This window comes from Mandrillus leucophaeus, unplaced genomic scaffold, assembly GCF_000951045.1.
Source record: "Mandrillus leucophaeus isolate KB7577 unplaced genomic scaffold, Mleu.le_1.0 Scaffold211, whole genome shotgun sequence".
In the NCBI taxonomy this organism is placed as follows: Eukaryota; Metazoa; Chordata; class Mammalia; order Primates; family Cercopithecidae; genus Mandrillus; species Mandrillus leucophaeus.
In genome coordinates, this window is record NW_012102155.1 from 2,265,019 (window position 1) to 2,284,580 (window position 19,562).

Consider the following 19,562-nt stretch of genomic DNA (forward strand, 5'->3'; position numbering starts at 1 on the left):
GCCTTGTCTTTAACGGGAGTAGTACCAGGTTTAAATCCTAGCTGTCTTTACCGTCTGTTTGACCCTAAATAGTTGTTAAAATGTTCTGATCCCTAATGCCTTCATCTATAAGATGAAGTTAATAATATTAACACCTTTCTTGCAGGGTGAATGTGGGGCTTGGGGCTAATATGTATCAAACCCCATACTTGATAAATAGGCATTACCACTAACTGGCTATTATTAGTATCGTTGTTGTTGTTATTGTTACTGTTACTATTATTGTATCATTCCTCCTTCCTATGATTTACCACCTATACTGTGCAGGAATCTCCTCTCCAGTACAAAAAATACATTCTGCTATTTCAATTTGGGATTACATTTTCCATCCATTCATTTATTCAACAAGCATTTTTTGAGAGCCTAGCATGTGCCAAGTACAACACTGAGTGCAAGGAATACAAAAACGAATGCACATTAGTCTCTGCACCTTCATAGCTTTCAGTCTTTGACATTTATTTACTCATTCAGCAGAATAATTCAACACATATTTAGTGAGCATTGATTGAGTCCCAGCTGCAGTTATGGGGACCTGGAATACATGAGTGAAAAAAGAAGATGGAGATTACTTTCTAGTGGAAGAAGATGGAAAATAAACATAAATAAATAAATAAGTGAATTCTGTAGTATGCTACAGTGTGATAAGGGATAGGGACACCTACTGAAGCAGAGGAAGAAGGGCCCAGGGTGTTAAGTGGGTTTGGGGGGCAGGGTGGTTTCAGGGGCCAGGGGATTTGTAATTTTTAAGTGAGGTGGTAAGGGCAGAATTTCCTGGGAATGTGACATTTGACCAAAAACTCAAGGAAATGAAGAAATGAGCCGCATGGATATTTGAGGGAAGAACATTTCAGCAGAGGGAATATGAGCAAAGCGGGGGGCTGTTGTAACAGAGGGCTACTTTAAAATGTGGCGGCATGGGAATGCAGGGTGCAGGAAAGAGACGTAGAAGTGAGAATCTTGGCTGCATTTTCCACTGCCCAAGTCTTAGTCATTTTCTGTTATTCCTGTGGCTGAAGTGCCTAGCTTCCTCCCCTGACTAGAAAGGCTAGATCTGGGAACAATGAATGGAGAATGGGTGATGTGTTTGCTGATGACACCTAATCACCCACTTCTAAGGTTTTTATTTTATTTTTATTTTTTATTTTTGTCCCCACCCCTATGAGTCTAGGATCCTTTATTTCAGTGGTTTTTGTATGCAACAGAAGAATGTTGCTGCCGGAAGTCTGAATTAAGACCCCACGATCATGCAAGACTACCTCTTGACTTTCTGGTTGTAGTCCCATGAGTCAAATGACAAAAAAAGACGTGGTGGTATTGGAAAAGGTTTCTGTGGATGCCTAGGACAATAGGCCTGAATTTTCAGGGAACAATCTTTGTATTGGGAGGCATAGATGAAATGTAAGAATTTTCGTGGAGGCCAGGCGCGGCGGCTCATGCCTGTAATCCCAGGACTTTGGGAGGCCGAGGCAGGTGGATCACGAGGTCAGGAGTTCAAGACCAGTCTGGCCAAGATGGTGAAATCCCATCTCTACTAAAAATACAAAAAATAGCTGAGTGTGGTGGCAGGCACCTGTAATACCAGTTACTTGGGAGGTTGAGGCAGGAGAATCACTTGAACCCAGGAGGTGGAGGTTGCAGTGAGCTGAGATCACACCACTGCACTCCAGCCTGGGCAACAAGAGCAAAACTCCATCTCAAAAAAAAGAATTTCCCTGGAATCCCTATGCAGACTGTCATATCAGTAGTAAAGTTTATCTAATGGGGAGATCAAACTTCCTTGTCAGCAGTCATTCAGTCTTTCTTTTTCAAGGGCTCTGACCGTCCAGTCAAACCACTAGTTTCTCCTCATAAACGTGTGTGGCTTCTTACCCCAATCAACTCCCCTTTCAGACAAAGTAGCTGCAGATGATTTTGAAGTTCTGTATGCCACTAATCTTTCTCTTCTGTGTTGTTTAGGGTCACATCTGAGTACCACTACTGGCCAATTCAGATTATTGTGCAAAGTTCACAAACTTTTTCTTCTTGGATATCCTAGGCCACTTTGCCTAACATACTTGAAGTAGCCAGTTTCTCTGATTGAAAACCGGACCAGTTTATCTGTAAATTCAGTCAAGGTTTTCACTGAACAGTTATCCTCATGTTTACACTGATTATTTTCTCAGTTTTTAACCATTCATTTTTAAGCAGAAAGTAGTCATAGTTGTGCCTTTTTACTTGGCTCATTGGATTTGCCAGACATGGAGAAGTTTTTTATGTTCTTTGATTAAAACTTCAGTCACATATTGTCTTTATGTTTTTTGCTGTTCTCCAATATAAAAGTTAGACTCTTTAAAAATATTTAGGAATTTTGCAGTCTCCTTTCTTAAAGTATAACTTACTACAGTAAAATGCCCAAATCTTAACTTATAAGTTGATTGACTTCAAACATATCTATATCCTCTTGTAATCACTCCTAGATAAAGATTAAAATAATTTCCATCAACTTAGAAAGTTTCACCATGGCCCTTCCCAGGCAATATTCCACCTCAGAGGAAACCATTGTTCTGACTTCTATCTCCATAGATTAGTTTTGTTTCTTCTTGAGCTAAATAATTACATAATACAGTATGTATTTTTTCTGCTTTCTTTTGTTTAACACAGAATTTTTGAGGTTCATCTATATTGATGTATTAGTAATTTGCTCTTTTTAAATTGCTGAAAGTATTCCATTGTGTAGATATACATGGTATTTTTCTATTCTCTCATTGATGAACTAGAGAATTGTCACCAGTCCTTCACTCTGGTGAAGACTAGAAAAAACTTTCAATTTTTTTTTCTAGTTTATGGCTATAAAAAGGCTTCTATAAATATTCTTAACATAAATTTTATTTCATTTTGTTTATTTTTAAGATAGACATACACATGCATTTCTCTTGCTTGCATATCAAAGAGTGGAGTTGGTGAGCCATGGGGTGTGTTTAATTTTTTAGGAGACTGCCAAATCATCTTCCAAAGTTGTTGGACTGTTACATATTCCCAACAGCAAAGGAAGAAAGTTCCAGGTGCTCCTGTTCTCACCGACACTTGGTTTTTTCAGTATTTTTTTTTTAACTTTAGCTATTAAAATGGCTAATTAGTGAGAAAACTGTACATTTTGATGTCCTTAAGGAAATATACCTGCTACTGAACTCAGATAAGGAGCTGAGCCTGAAAGGACTCACAGAGAAGAAAGAATTCTGTTTAGACAGAAAAAAAAGTTTCAAGTCTGTAGATTTTTTTTACTAACATCTGAAGAGTGATGCCATGCTGTGAATTTTCCTTCAGCCATGAATTGCGATAACGTAAGAAAATGAAAACACAAGCGAGGTCTATTCACAAAAAGGTAGAATCTGGTGTGAAGAACCATAACTGGCAAAAAGGAAAATTTTAATTTGCAGTTATTTGAAGTGAGTGTTCTTTTTTTTGATCCTTTGATTTTTGATCACTCTGTTCTCTCTACGTGGGTGCTATTCCAAACACTCTTTTCTTCAAAATCCTTGATACAGTTATGTGTCATTCCTGTGGGAAAATTTCCCAACTCTGACTTGCGAGACTGGCCCTAAATGGAACACCCTGTGCTATAAAAATGAAAGACACTTTATAAATGTATCTCTTCTAAGAGGTGTGCTATATTTCATAAAATAGAGTTAACAAATGATCAGCTTTTAGAGTATGAGTTAACACTAAAATTTTAATATTTGTTCCAGTTTGTCATATTTTAAAATTATTTCCAACTTAGTCTTTTTGAGAATGTCATAGAAGAATAATTTTATTTGAAGAATCAAGAAAAAATCCAACCTACTCTACTGAGAGTCAACGATTCTACTAGCACATTCCAAAAATGTCTTTCCTTTGAATCCTCATTGTATCTTATGGATTTATCACACATACTTAACTTTTTCTTTACAAACCTGTTTCTATCTGCTAGATAATGACAATCTTAATGACAGCGATCATAGCCCATTCTCCACTCCCGAGGCCCGGTATGGGGTCTATCACATATTAATTGATGATAAATGTTTCTGAAATGCTGAATTGCATGAAGGAAATGAGAGAAAATCACATAAGCTGCTTTCAAGTCCCAACCTCTGAGAACAATTTGGACAACTCATTAAAAGGAAAATTTCAGGATGTGTACAATGTTATTTTCTGTTTATTCCTGGACATGAATATAATATTTGCTTAAACTCTGAGAGTTAATGCTAATAATATTTGTGAGACTGTACACTAGCTATAGAATGACAAATATTACAGTTTTCATAATCTTTTCCTGTGGAATAACACATATTAACAGAAAATTGTTTGCTGTTTTCCCATTAGCAAGCCTAAGGTATTGTCCAGTCATTTGGCCGGTGTAGTCAAAATATCCCCACCATTTACGCTGGTAAAAACCATTGAATCGGTTTCTATGAGGTATAGAAAGGACCTCAGAAGCTAGCCTTATAGACTCAATTTATAAAGTCATGGCAAGTCCAAAACAAACAAACAAACAAACAAACAAAACAAACAAAACACCTCCTCACCAAATGTAATAGAAATAAAGAAACAAGATTCCAGATTCAATTTGTATGAGTTTTCTCTTTGAAAAAGTTATTTCTAAGAGCCCTGAAAGTAAAAGCCATTTTACCTAGTTATAGAGAAAATTATTTTTCCAGATTTTTTTTGGTGGCATTTTAGGTAGAAAAAAGTTTTGTAATGAGATTCTCCTTCCATAATTATTCATATCTGTGCATTTGGCAGGTACTGAACACACTCCACTGTATCTCAGAAGGGATCCACAGATAATGATGATTCAGCACAAATAGTTCCAATCTGAAGCATTCAGAGAGTCACTGTGTTTCCTTGTTCTCAGATGTTTTGAAATAAACATTGGCAGTGTTTATTTATGAAGTTCAGGACTCTTTGAATGTGTCAGCAGTATGCCTTGACTCTAAACGGACTATGTTGCAATTTTTTTCCCTGATGATTCAAAACTATAAACTTAAAATTACCTAATTAAAAAGATACGGAACTACAATAAACTTGGACTACAACTTCAGTTATGTACCTTGTCTGAAATTAGATCATTTCAATAACCCCTCTTCATGCCAAAGACAGCGTTTCCTCTTAGTGCATAAACATCCTCTGAACTCTGACTGAGGGTTCTTTGTTGCTTGATCATTGTTGTTTTGAACGATACAATTTTCATTCTTTACCTGCTTTGTTAAATTAAGGATTTTGGCTCAAATTTTTTTCTTAATAGGCTTTGAGTTACATGGAGAAGTAGAAAGAAAATAGTTCAAGAGAAGTGTCAACAAATACTGTTGTGGGGTACTCACTTGTTTAAATAAGAATTTAAAGGTAAAGTTTATTGTGAATAATTCTCGTTCTGGAGAGATGAAAGGAAGAAACTGAATATACTGCAGTCTGATGATAAATATTTAAAATACAATGAGAAATACTCATCTGACATACATATTTCTAGCATTTTCCTGGTGTTGATAATGCATTAATAATGCTTCAGTTGATTGGCGTATATTTTGGTGGATAGGCCAAAAACAGAATGTCAATTGCGAGACAGCAAAATGCCTTCTCTCTTCTATTTTCTCTTTTCTCTAGGTCCCATGAAAACTCAGCTTCTCTATTTGTTTAATGGAGATAATAATTCTTTCCTCATTTTTTTGTAGTCAAATTGGCTGTAGGCTCACCCAAAATGATGTCTATGGACATATTTAAAGACATCACAGGTCATAGAAATGTGTTAAACTTTATTGTTAATGCTGGGTAATATGGTCTGATCTCGTACCTTCTTCTTGCAGTAATTTTTACTTCCCCATTTACTCCAGATGGAGCTTCTGTAAAGTATCTATGTTGAAGGGAGAATTTTGAGCTTACTCATCCATGAAGAAAAGAGGTGAGAGAGACTGAAATGGAGGGGAAGAGGAAGAAGATTATTATCCCTCATCTCTAACTTTTCTCCAAGTATTGGCTTCTAGAGAGACACAAATAATAGTGAGAGAAGTAGGACATTTCCTTTCTTTCCTTTTCTTTTTTGAGATGGCATCTCACTGTGCTGCTCAGGCTAACTTTCAAATAACTCCTGGGCTCAAGTGATCCTTCTGCCTCACTCACCTGAGTAGCTGGGACTACGAGTGTGCACCACTGCACTCAGCTTAAATGTCTTTTTCAATAAATAAATATGTAAATAAAAGGCTGGAGTCTGTTTTAAAAATATTTATGTCAACCCAGAATACAATAAAGAGATAAAAGGTTTAAACAGTGTCTATATATTCCGCCATCCCAAGAGCTACTTAAGAGGAATGCTAGAACTCAATAGGAAACAGACTGAAAATAATTATCCTAATCATAACTTCTAGGGGATTGTGGGTAGAAAGGGGGTGCTGGTGTGAAGTTGTTGCATTTAACTTTACACAACCATACAGGGTAGTTATGTTTAAGCTAATATTACAAGAGCTAAAAGTGAAAGCCCAAGGATGTTAAATTCCTAGGTTACAGTGAAACTAGTATCCAAACTAAGATTTGTTTTTAAAGACTGTTCTCTGGCTATGGCAGAATCTAGTCACATACATGGTACAGCCCCTAGCATTGTGGTTTGTGAAAAATAGATGCTTAACAATTGCATGTTGAGTCAGAGGTCACAGTAGCTGGAAAGGGTAATGGTGTTTGGTAAATTGGATAAATTCACTTTATATTGTTGACTTCTTTCTATATATATATATTTTACTGCATCTGTAAGCTATCTGAAATGTGAGCACTGCATTTTATCTATTTGTCTTTTTGGTTACAGTAAGAAGTACAGGTACTTTGCCAGATTGGTGGAGCAAAATTATAGATGAGATGTGTCAACAATGTGGTTGCCTCTAAATTTGTTTATGAGAAATTTTTGTAAAAATATCTTTTGTCTTGGAATAAAAAGAAGATAAATAATTTTGATACTGGAGTTGTATACAAATCTGCAAAAATTTCATCTAATATTGCCATGAAATTACATGTTTAGAACAATCTTTAACCTACACTTATCTATTACATTTCCTGTCAATGTTATGAAATGGAAAAATGGCTTGGGTGAATTGAACCAATGGCAAGAATGTCAGAGAAAAGTTGATTTCCTATTCTGGCTGTAAGACCAGCTTATAAACTGTTCTTTAAAAACTACTCTTGGCAAAGTATATTTTCATCCATGAGAGAATAACTGGTACCAATCCATATCTCCTGCCAAAAAGCAACTATAAAACCGAGCAAAATACACGAGGTAACTTTTTCCAGGCATTAGAAAACAATCAATGTAGTATTGAGAGCCTGGGAAGTCAGTGCCACGATGGACTCTGCTTTCTCCCTTGGGGGCACCTTCTTGTCACTGGGCAGGGAGGAGGAGCCAAGAAGAGTGGTGGTCTCAGTGACTGGTCTCAATATTGACTGGTGTAAGATATGTGGATATTGAAATCCCAGAGAAAGAGACAAAAGAGAATTAAGTAGAAAATGTATCTGAAAAGTAGAAACTAAAAAATACCTACATTTTAAAGGACATACCAACTTATAAATCCAAGAAACTGAGCACAAGGATAGCTACAAATAAAACCACACCTAAGCATGTCATATTCAAGCTGCTGGAAACCAAAGTTAAAGAGAAAAGTAATTATTAGTACGAAAGAGCAGTGATACAAAAGATAGCTGCTTTCTCAGACAGTGGGGACTTAAATACAATGAAATCACACTTTAAAAGTGTTGAAAGGAGGGGAATAATCAGTGACTTTAAATTTCATACTCTGATTAAATGCTGTGATAGGCAGAATAATGCCCCCTTCCCCTCTCCTAAAAATGTCCACCATAGTCTCATCCCCAGAACCTGTGAATATGTTACCTTACCTGACAAAGGGGACCTTTGCAGATGTGATTAAAGTTGCAGACTTTGGGATAGGGATATTTATTCTGAATTATCTTGGTGGGCCAAGTATAATCACATGGGTATTTAAAAGAAGAGAATCTATCCCAGCTGTGGTTAGAGGGAGACGTGACTGTGTAAGAAAGGTCAGAGAGATGCGACATTGCTGGCTTTGAGGATGGCCATGAGCCAAGGAATGCAGGTGGCCTCTAGAAGCTTGAAAAGACAAGGAAATGGATTCTGTCCTAGAGCTCCCAGAAAGAACACAGCTCTGCTGATGCATTGATTTTAGCCCAGTGAGACCCAGGTTGGATTTCTGAACTATACAGTAATAAATTTTTGCTGTTTTGAGGCATTAAATTCATGGTCATTTGTTATGGCAGCAATGGAAAACTAATATAATATCCTTCAAAAATAAAGGTGAAATTGTACATATTTATGGGGTACAGTGTAACGCTTTGATACATGTATACATTGTGTAAAACCAAATCAGGGTATTTAACATGTCCATTACCTCATGCATTTATTATTTCCTTACTGTCATTAAAAAATAAAAATAAAATCTAAAGGTGCAATGGAGACATTTTCACATAAGCAGAAGTTGAGAGAATTCAGAATTCATCTTTAGTGGACCTGCATTACAAGACATTTTCACAAAGCAAAAGGTGAGAGAATTTGTCACCAGCAGAATTAAGCTGCAAGAAATACTCAAGGAAGTTCTTCTACTTGAAGAAAATGAAATTAGGACTGTGGAATGGAGTAAATAGCATTGGAAATGATACATATGTCCTTTGTTGCTGTTGTTTCTGCGCTAAAGATGGAGCAGCACTCTTTCCAACTCTCTACATCCCCAGTGGATGTTGCAAGTAAGGGCAATAGCATGGACTAAAAATAAAAGCATGGCAAAAGATAACCCATGCCAAAAGTAAACATAAGAAAGCTGGCCTGGCTATATTAATATCAGACAGAGTGGATTATCATGTCATAATAATAATCTTGTCAGACCAAGGTTATTACCAGAGGTAAAGAGGATCCTTTCACAATAATAAAAGGCCCAATTCATCAGTAAGACATAAAACTCTTAAATGTGTAGGCATCTAATAAAAGAACTTCATAATACCTGAAGTAAAAACCTGACATAACTTTAGGAAAATACATATAAATCTAGAATTTCAGTTGGATGTTCTAGACATCTTCTCTCAGTAATTATTTCTGCTCATTGACAGAATGAGCAGACCGAAACTTTAGGAAGACTATATATACTCAAGATCTGAACATCATCAACTGCCTGAATCTAGTCACTATTGATAGAACACTGTACCTGATAATTGCAGAGCGCACATTCCTTCCAGTACTCATGGACTATTCACCTAGATCATATTCCAGACCTTAATAGGAATCTCAATCAATTTGAAAAGACTAAAATCTTACAGAGTATGTTCCCTGACCGCAGTGTAACTGAATTAGGAATCAGTAACAAAATGAGAGCAAGCAAACGTTCATACATTTGGAAATTAAACAGCACACTGCCAAATAACCCACAGATCAAAGAAGTACTCACAAGAGAAGTCAGAAAATATTTTGAACTAAATGATAATAAAATCACAAAATATCAATATTTGTGAGATGTAGCTAAAGCGATTCTTAGAGGAAAATTTGTAGAATAAAAGGCTAACAAAGGAAGAAAAATAGTCACTTTCTGGTGCTCAATAAATTATTAGTTTTAAATCATTATTAACAGTATCATTTACATAGCAAACTTAGTTTAGACAAATTTACAAAGCATGTGTGTCAGGGTAATGTTACCTATGGCATTCATTATCAACAATCACCTCTTAAATTTGGCAAGGAATTTCATTAGCATAGATTCCATTTCCTTGTGAAGGAGAAGAGCAAAGAATTTGCAATTTAAAGACCTGATTCCATCTTCTTCCTCTGGCATTTACTACTGTTCTGACTTTATCTCTCTTGGTGGCAATTTTCTCAACTAAAGTGGAAAAAATGATATCTGCCTAATGTATTTCACAAAGTTGCTCTAGAAAATAGAATGCCATATGAAAATGGATCTTAGTGCGATAAACAGTTAAGGCAATTATCTTACTCATGAAGGGAGCTAGAGAGTATTCCTGCTTCTTTTATGTATTGCTTGTTTCACTGACACTATCATTCTTTCTGATTTCTATATGTGGCCTTGAACTCAACAAAGGTTTATATTAAAGATCTTCTATGGAAATCATTGCAAAATTAGACCAGAAGAGAAACCAATGGGCAACTATGGCATTACAAGCTTGAACCACTTTCACAGCCTGCGACACCTGTTGGGTCAAGTTCATGCTCCTAGGTGTAACATTCAGGGTCTCCATCACCTGGTTTCTCTTTGTTCTTCAGCCTCATTTTAACCTACTTAGCTTGAAAACTTTTAGACTGTTTCATGCCTTTGAATATTTAATCATGCAGTACCCACTGCCTTGAATGTTTTGCAAACTTTTTTTTTTTTAACCTGAAAAACCTACTATGATCCTTTCTAGTTCTAGTTCTAGGCATCATCTTCCCCAGGAAGCCTTTCCCTAATCTCCTTAGGAGTTAAGGGCCCCTTCCTTCTACCCCCACAGAATCCTGCACAAAATACTGTCTTACAATCCCTGACATTGTGTTGTATTTTCTGTGTAGGAGTCTGTCTCATCGCCCAGACTCTTGAGTTCCACAAGAGAAGGACATGTTTTATTCATTTTTGTAGATTTAGTACAAAAGAGTGCATTATAATAGGGTGCCTAGTGCATATTAAGAAATCGATAAATATCCATTACTTTCTTTAAAAAATTGAATTGCTTACACTTATAAATCTGTTGAAAGGATCATGGCAAGAAGCAAAGCTCTTAAAAGTCGTAAAGAAATTATGAATTTTTCAGGGTTGTTGGAATGTGGTTGCCACTTAACATTCAAACTATTAATAAAATACTAATATGGGTATAAATTGAAAACTCAGGTGTATTTTTCTTTAAATAAATTTGGTGCATGGAAATCTGTGATTATGTTGTTAAAATTGAAAATTAGAAAGTGATTCTTCATTTAATAAAGAAGACTTTGTTTATACAAAATAAGCCATAAGATTAAATGGTGAACTGCTTGTGGACCTTAAATTGACCAAAAAAGAGGTTTAAATTTCCATTTACCAGGAATATGTAATATGCACTGAGTTACATATATCTGTATCTTAATAAAATGTGTTGGGCACATCTACAAGATTTTCCTTAAACTGTAGAAGAAGCCTAGAGTATAATATTTAAGAAAGATTACATATTATTCCAATTAAAACTTTCAAATTAGGATTGATTGCCAAGACTACTTGAACTCATGTGGGGAAATTGGAGGAGTGTTTTGATGGAGGAAAAGACAAAACAGAAAATGCCAGAGCCCAAAATAAGTTCCCCAGAAAATTTGGGAGTCATTGCCTTGATTGGATACAGACTGGGAACTTTCCTACTGCTTTGGAATTTGGGCTAACTTTCAAAACTGAGGGCAACTTGTGACAATTGCATTGTACATTCTGAAGAAAGGTACTTAGACATGTTCCCCATAGGATGTGCTAAGGTGTTGGCCAATCATCAAATATTGTCACTCCAAAGAATGCCTGGGAAGAAAATTGCAGGAAAAGAGAGCACTGTGGCACGGAAGGGTAAGCTGTTATGTGACTTCGTCTTGATCCAAGGGAGGAATTTGAGGGAAAACCCTCTGGAGCAAAGGTGGTGAGGACAGGGAGTTTCACTAGCAGGGAATACTGCCATCTTACAGAGTTCGAGAAATTTCCTCAGAGAGTTTGAAGGGTGCCCTCTAGAGCAGGACTTTGCAAACTTTCTGTGATAAAGGACCAACCTGTTTTAATTTCCAATCCATCATGGACAGGTTTATAGATTTACCAGAACTGAATTTTTAGAAAAATGAAACGAACACGATGTTCAGAGGTTACATACTCTGTATTGTAACATCAAATTGCTATAAAAATTTCTGAACAGTACTCTTAATTCCTGCACTTATTTTGTCATGAACTGGTAACAGACTCTTAAGAATCAACATGAGTGCTCAGACCTCCGATTAAGTACCTCTACCCTACATCAGAACTTCACCTAGAGATCTGGTTAAAATGACAATTCTGGGCGCTACTGCCAGTCTAAGCTCTGTATAACTAAGAGGCTCCTGGGCAATGCCAGTGCTCTGGTTGGGGGCACTCTTTGTTTCCAAGGCTCTAGAGAAGTGCAGGCCAATAGAAATATGATGTGAGCCACACATGTAATTTATTTGTTAGTAGCCTATTTAAAAAACAGTGAAAGGAAATGGGTGATTAATTTTACTAATACATTTTATTTAATCCAATATATCCAAAATACTATCACGGGGTTGATATAAAAATTAGTAATGAGACATCTTGCTGTGTGTGGTGTGTGTGTGTTTGTTTTGTTTTGTTTTGTTTTATACTAAGGCTTTGAGATCTCAATTTGGACTAGCACATTTCAAGTGTTCAATGGGCACATGTGGTTAACAGTTTCAGTGTTTGGCCAGGCAGTGCTTGAGTGCAGGCAGCACAGGGCCTGGTGCCTGACTCTGCAGGAGAAATCACAGGTATGAGGTGGCTGAAGATGCACAGCATGACAGAGTGAGGCCAAAAGGCAGCAGTGCTTGAAGTTTCAGAACATGATGGAGAAGGATGTGTTCATTTTCCTGCAGGGCAGCTAGCACTATGCAAGTTAGTGCAAGTTATTTGAAAGGGCCTCACACCATTTCACACCAAGAGGGGTGCTTGCTGGAATGAAGGAATCCCAAGTACCTTCCGGTACGGGAGTCAAGGGTCTTAAAAAGATTAACGAGAGAGTGTTTTGCATGCATCAGGAAATGTTAAATGTATGAGTCCCTGAAAGGGTCTCCAAAGAATTAACAGAGGTGCTTCATGAAAAAGGCTTTTTGGAACGTCTGTCCTGCACAGGGCATTTGACAATGAAGAAAGACACAAATGCACTTGAGCTGGGGAGGAAAAACATTGATTTCAAGAAGAAATTGAAGTTTTGGTGTCTTATTGGGTTAGAGTTTTTTAGTTCCTGAAAATAAGTTCTATAGTACTTGAAAGTAAGCAGAAAGTTGTGGATCTGCCCAAGAGGTCATTGAGGGGAGAAGAAAACTCTGACAGTAGGTTTGAGAAAGGTCGTGGAGACAGACTGAATTTTTTTTGTCCAACTTGATTTATTAAATTGACCATCATCTGTGTGAGCTCGTGTTGCAAAAATGACAACACAGATCATTTAAATGCCTTGTCGTTCACATCTCTACTCGTCAGCCTGACATTGACAACATTGCCAGGCGTATGAAGTAACCCCTCCAAGAGACATTTCAGATATTAATGTTTTGGTATTGTTAAATCATATTGTTTTTATTTCTATAAATTTATCTTGTTCCCCATGTTAATGGCAGAAAGTTTCAAGTTAAAATCAAGGGTAAACACATTTGCTTAGGACTCTCTCTTCTTCTGAAAGGCCTAAGCCAGGAAGGTGGATACAATTGAAGGAAGCCAAGAGAAATTGGTTAGCCTGCTACTGGCTGCAAAGAATAGAATCTCAGATGCCAAGTATCTAAAATGACAATAATAACTTCTCCCATAGCTAAGACTCATGTTGGGTGAATTTCAGGGCTGGTTGATACTGTGACTCAATGACATTTAGGTTTTTACACAAAATTTTTCTTCACGCTGCTATCTTTTGAGCTAGTTTCCTCTTTAGATTGGTAGCAAGAAGGCTATGCCAGATCTAAACCGTGTACTTATGGGCAATAATACCCAGGAGAAGAAGAAAGAGTCACTTCTCAGGCTTCTCTCTCTCTCTTTTTTTTTGAGAAGGAATCTCGCTCTGTCACCCAGGCTGGAGTGCAGTGGCACAATCTCGGCTCACTGCAACCTCCGCCTACTGGGTTCAAGCAATTCTCCTGCCTCAGCCTCCCAAGTAGCTGGGACTACAAGTACATGCCGCCACACCCGGCTAATTTTTTGTGTTTTCGTAGAGACGGGGTTTCACCATATTGGCCACCCTAATCTTGAATTCCTGACCCCAAGAGATCCTCCCACCTTGACCTTCCAAAGTACTGGGATTACAGGCGTGAGCCACTGCGCCTGGCTGCTTCTCTCTTTTTCTCAATTTTTTCTGACAGCCTCTCTCCATGTCTCATTGCCCACAGTTACATTGCATGTCCATTCTTGAATTAACTACTGGCAAGGGAAATAGAGACCAACGAGTAAATCTATATTCCAATGAGGCTACCCCTGGAGTTGAGGTTCATGACTATGAGAAGGAAAGATGGATATCTGGACAAAATTAGGTTCTATTAAAAAAAGAAAGAAGAGGCAATGAACTTCAGGTAAGCACCAATAATATTCACCAAATATCCTATGTAGGTTTCTAATCTAAGTAAAAACATGCTTCCAATGGATAGAGATGTACCACATACTCTATGACAAACGTCTAAGCCAAGCCAGGTAGTCCATGTGAACACAAACCTATTACTGAAACTGTTTCCTGGATAATATCACATTAAATTAAAATTTGGATCATGAAAAGGCTTTTGCAATGACACAGTATTTCAGTGGAGGGACTTTGTTAAAAAAAAAAAAAAAAAGGGTCTCCCACATACTCAACTGAGTTAATCTTGCATTGGATGTCCACATTTAGTGTTAGTTGTGTCAGAATTTTGGTTCAGAGTAGGATGTAAAAAGAAAAAATATCTTCCTATAAATGTGATTGTTTTTCTGCCTTTGTTATAAAAGTTATGAATGTTTCAAGATGTAATATCTTTTTAAGCAGTTAAGTCAGATTGCTGTAGCTAGACCCTGGGACAGAGATAAAGTCTTTATTAAAACCTAAAACAATTTTAGAAGATTATTCAAACTTGTGGGTTTTTAAATGTATTTTTCCAGCATTAATTTGTTTCCATTTTTCTTGGAGTCACAGTGTACGGTTCTTGCTTTTCCAGTATACTACCCGAGCATAATAGTATGGTTAGAAGTTTCATTCTAACAGATCTATTATTCTACATAGTGATAGCAATGGTTAATGCCAGACTAGTCTCCACACAAATAGTACTTGAGGAAAATTTTCTCTTCTTTCATTGGTAGTTTATATTAATATTCCTCACCTTCAATGCCAAATTTAGAAAAAAAGAGAACCCTCAGAAGAAAGACACTATTTTATCCCTTTTCATAGGATACATATTTTGCTCCATAGTTTTTCTTGGTCAAATGGTTTTCTTTTAAGTTCTCTTCTCCATCTTTCTTTCTTGTTTACTCCAGGAATGCAAGCTTGACCTCGACTTTAAGGTCAAAGAATTTTCAGACTGTGCAGTCAGCAGAGAATTGAAAAAAAAAATCAATGTGAAACATATTAGAGAAGAATAAGGGGAAGAGTGATGCAGAAGTGCTGGGAAGTCATGTAGGAATTGGAAACAGCAAAGATTCTACGGAAAGTAAGAATGTCCTGCACTGAGGTGTTTATGATTCCTTTTGCTTTTACTTCCCTTTTCTTACATAGGGGTAGGTGAAAATTATGGTAATTTGAGATCTGGACCACTTTCAAAGCGTTTTCAGGGGATGAAAATGACTTTTGACCTGTAAAAATGAGACATGCTTCATTTTTTTTTCCTGAAACCCTTTTTTCTTTTTCTGTTTTGTTGATGGTAGGGGAAATGACTATATTCCATACCTGTTATGCACACAAACTTAGAAGGGTTTATTGCAGCTCCATGGCTGAAAATAGCAATGAAAATTGTGAGACCTTTTATGTCAGCGTTGGAAATAAACTTCACTTTAAATGAGAACACCTTTGATTTTATAAAGAGACTTATCCAATGTAAAAGCTGGAAAGTTAAAAAGAATCCTAGTGGAAATGTTGATTCTAAAATTCTAGTTTCTAGCCACAGACCTTGAAAAGAAGAAAGAAAGCTAGAAAGATGAAAGAAAGAAAGAAGAGGCCAGGCGTGGTGGCTCACGCCTGTAATCCCAGCACTTTGGGAGGCCGAGGTGGGCGGATCACGAGGTCCATAGATTGACAATTGAGACCATCCTGGCTAACACGGTGAAACCCGTCTCTACTAAAAATACAAAAAAAAAAAAAAAAAAAAAAAAAAAAAAAAAAAAACTAGCTGGGCATGGTGGCGGGCGCCTGTAGTCCCAGTGACTTGGGAGGCTGAGGCAGAAGAATGGCGTGAACCCGGGGGCAGAGCTTGCAGTGAGCCGAGATTGTGCCACTGCACTCCAGCCTGGGTGACAGAGCAAGACTCGGTCTCAAGAAAAAATAGAAAAGAAGAAAAGATCAATTGTCATTTATGACAAGGATTATCATCTCTTTCCTTATTTATCACTGGAATCAAGAACAAACTAGGTATAGAAAAAAATCCCATTACTTTGTGAAGCTTAATATTTACTGTAACTTACTGATCTAGAGAATGATCAGAGAAAATTTTAATTTTTATATATGTATACATATTCTGCATGTATATGTAAATGTGAAAAGACAAACAGGTTCTTAATCATCTTTCCATGTGGCTGATTTAAAGCAATTATAAAGCCAAAACACTATACTCAGTTATCTGGAAAATATGAAATGTTCTCTCAAAAACAGATTAATATTAACTATATGGCAAATTTTCTAAAAATCTAACCAATCTTAATATTTGCACTGGGGATAGAGAGAACTGTCTTATTACAGATTTCTAGACATATATATTATAGATGATTATGTTTAGAATAAAGGATTTGTTAGGTAACATTCTTTCACCGTTTGTTATTTTTGCACTGACCTCACATACTTAAATTTTATAACAGCACAACAAGAATGTGCTGAGAACAGAGCTTGGCGTAAGCTCATTGATAACCATGAGTGTGAATTACTGGCAGAAATAGGTATTGATGATTTAGTTCATATCACAGTGGAAAGGGAGGAAAATTGAAAAGCTTTTTTTCCACTTCTTTAGAAACATTTGCAATCATTCCTTGGAAAAGGAAAATCTATATCGGGGCTGAGTAGGGGAAGATACAGGTTGAGTCATTACTTTGTTCAGTACAGTAAGTTCGAAGATTGTTTCTACTACAACATCTCATCTGAAATTTGACAGATTCCCTTAAAGGGCCAAAAAAAAAAAAAAAAAAAAAGATAGTGATTTCTAAGCTGAATCCAACATGTACACTTTACTTCATGGAAAATCAGTAGGGAAACAAGAAAGATTCTCTCTGCTAACATTGATTTTTCTTGTATTTATTTTTTCAGTCAGAACACTCCAGGCAAAAATTCACTTGGCTTCAACTAATTTGCAAATGCCATCATTCACTGCTGTTTTGCTACCCATTTCTCAAATCTCAATTAAATGTGATGACAGTTTACCTGCCAGAAACACACAGAAAGGTTCCTTTCCCACCAGAGGTCTTCACTCATTTCCTGCTTGTGGACTTGGCAAGTGGGGTCAAAACATCCATTACTGAGGCTGAGTCTTAATTTAGAAGGTTATCACCAGAGTCAGCAAAATAATTATAAAAATACTTTCCAAATGCAAACTGCAACAGACATGCACAGTAACAGCTGAGAACAATATATACATCATAAAGCCTGTATACAATGGAATTTTAAAAGAGTGAATGTTTGGTTTCTACTTGTTGAAAGCTTGTATAACCTTCTGGGGCACCCCTAGGATGGACTCGAAATTGTCTTCTCTCTGTAACGATTTTTTACATTACAATCTAAAATAACAACAAAAATTACTCTACAAGTCTTGATGTTCTGGCTCACACACCAAATTCCCTATAAAACTAAAAGTGAACGGTGAGGTGAGACAAAATTTTGGCTTAAAGAAACACCAGTTGAGAAAGGAAAGAAAGTACTGTTCACTTTTCCCTTATTTCTTCCACGTAAATAAGTTTCCTTATACTATTTATATAGTATTACTTTAAATGTATGGGATCTTTAGAAATCATAGAATGTTAAAAATACCAATATGTGTAAATGGGTACTCACTTCACATAATAGGTACTCAATAAATATTACCTACAAAAGATAAAAACAAACCATAAGACATCTTTGTAGAGATCATTTGGTCAACTCTCCTTCTTTCTTTTTTTTTTTTTCTTTTTGAGATGGAATTTCACTCTTGTTGCCCAGGCTGGCGTGCAATGGCATAATCTCGGCTCACTGCAATCTCCGCCTCCCGGGTTCAAGTGATTCTCCTGCCTCAGCCTCCTGAGTAGCTGGGATTACAGGCATACGCCACCACGCCCGGCTAATTTTGTATTTTTAGTAGAGACGGGGTTTCTCCATGTTGGTGAGGCTGGTCTCAATCTCCCAACCTCAGCTGATCGGTCCCCCTCGGCCTCCCTAAGTGCTGGGATTATATGTGTGAGTCACCGCACCCGACCAACCCTCCTTCTCTTTATAGCTGAAGAACTGAGGGCTAAGTGGTTGAAAGACTTGCACAGCTCCTACACTGGCCTGCTGAAAGCCAGGGCTGCAATGCATTTCTTCTCACAGGTTCAGAGACTCCTCTACCTCATCACTGTTACAGAACCTCTTTGGGCCTCAGTTCATCATTTGATAACAAGAGTAACTCTACCTGCGCAGGGGTTATCCATTAAAGGCAATAGAGGTTGCAAGAATTCCTTTAAAATTTTAATTTACAGTATAGCACCTTGCAGGTAGCAGGCACTCTATAAATCTCTGAGGAATGGAATTTGCTGAAGAACAGTGGCAAAGGCTGGCTCTGATTCATTCCCCAAAGCTCATGGTGCTTGTCCAAACTGTTTAATCAGGCTTATGCAACCAACTCTTCTGACCTTTATTACAGGGTGGGTGCCGTCACATGTGCAATGGGAGGAGGAGCAGGTGGCCTTGGCCTGATCAGGGAGCACTGGAATGGGGAAAACGTTTTCTACTGTTCAGAAACTAAAAGGACTCTACTCGACCCCAGTGTAAGCCTTTCACTACAGTAGTTGGGAGCCAAGCTTTCTCTTCCAACCTATCTGTCCTGGCGATCTTCATTTTCTCTGCTTTTTTCCTAAGACAGAAATATCAGCTAGAAGGCATTTCCCTCACTGGAGGGGACAGGAAAAAATGCCAAAAGCCCACTTCATACTGCAAAGTCTTACACTTCTAAGTCCTTGTTACTGCTGGCTGGAGAATGGGTTGCTGCATTTTGTTTTGTTTTGTTTTTTTGTGTTTTTTTTCCAGAAAAGCTGCCACGGCTTTTCTTTATTCAATAAGTACATGACTGCATTTGGTTAATTGTGTTTACTCATTCGGGTGAAATGAGATTTTAAAAAGAAAATGACTCAGGGAGTGTTTTTAAAGAGCACAGAGTGAGGAGAGGAGGTGGGGAGAGCTGCTGCCAGTCCTGTCCTGTTCTCTTCCTTTTGTCATCCTTCCCCCTCTGTATCTCTCTCCATCTTTTCCTGCAAGGAATCACTATGCTCCTGGCAGGACATCCCTGGCACCTGTCAGGGGAGAGAAGGAGGAGGAGAAATAGGAGAAGGAGAAGAGAAGAAAAAACAAAGGAGAAGAAACGAACATCACAATTCGCGTTGGAGAGTGATCTGTGCTGGGAGGAGTTC

The 19,562-nt window shown here is 37.3% G+C and overlaps 1 long non-coding RNA gene across 1 annotated transcript in view; it reads left to right on the forward strand.

Moving 5' to 3' along the window:
- Positions 1 to 11,492: 11,492 nt before the first annotated feature.
- Positions 11,493 to 19,562, forward strand: part of LOC105539918 — an 83,825-nt gene continuing 75,755 nt past the window's right edge. The window contains exon 1 of the long non-coding RNA XR_001006125.1: positions 11,493 to 11,615. This is a non-coding gene — a long non-coding RNA (uncharacterized LOC105539918). The remainder of the gene's footprint in view (positions 11,616 to 19,562) is intronic.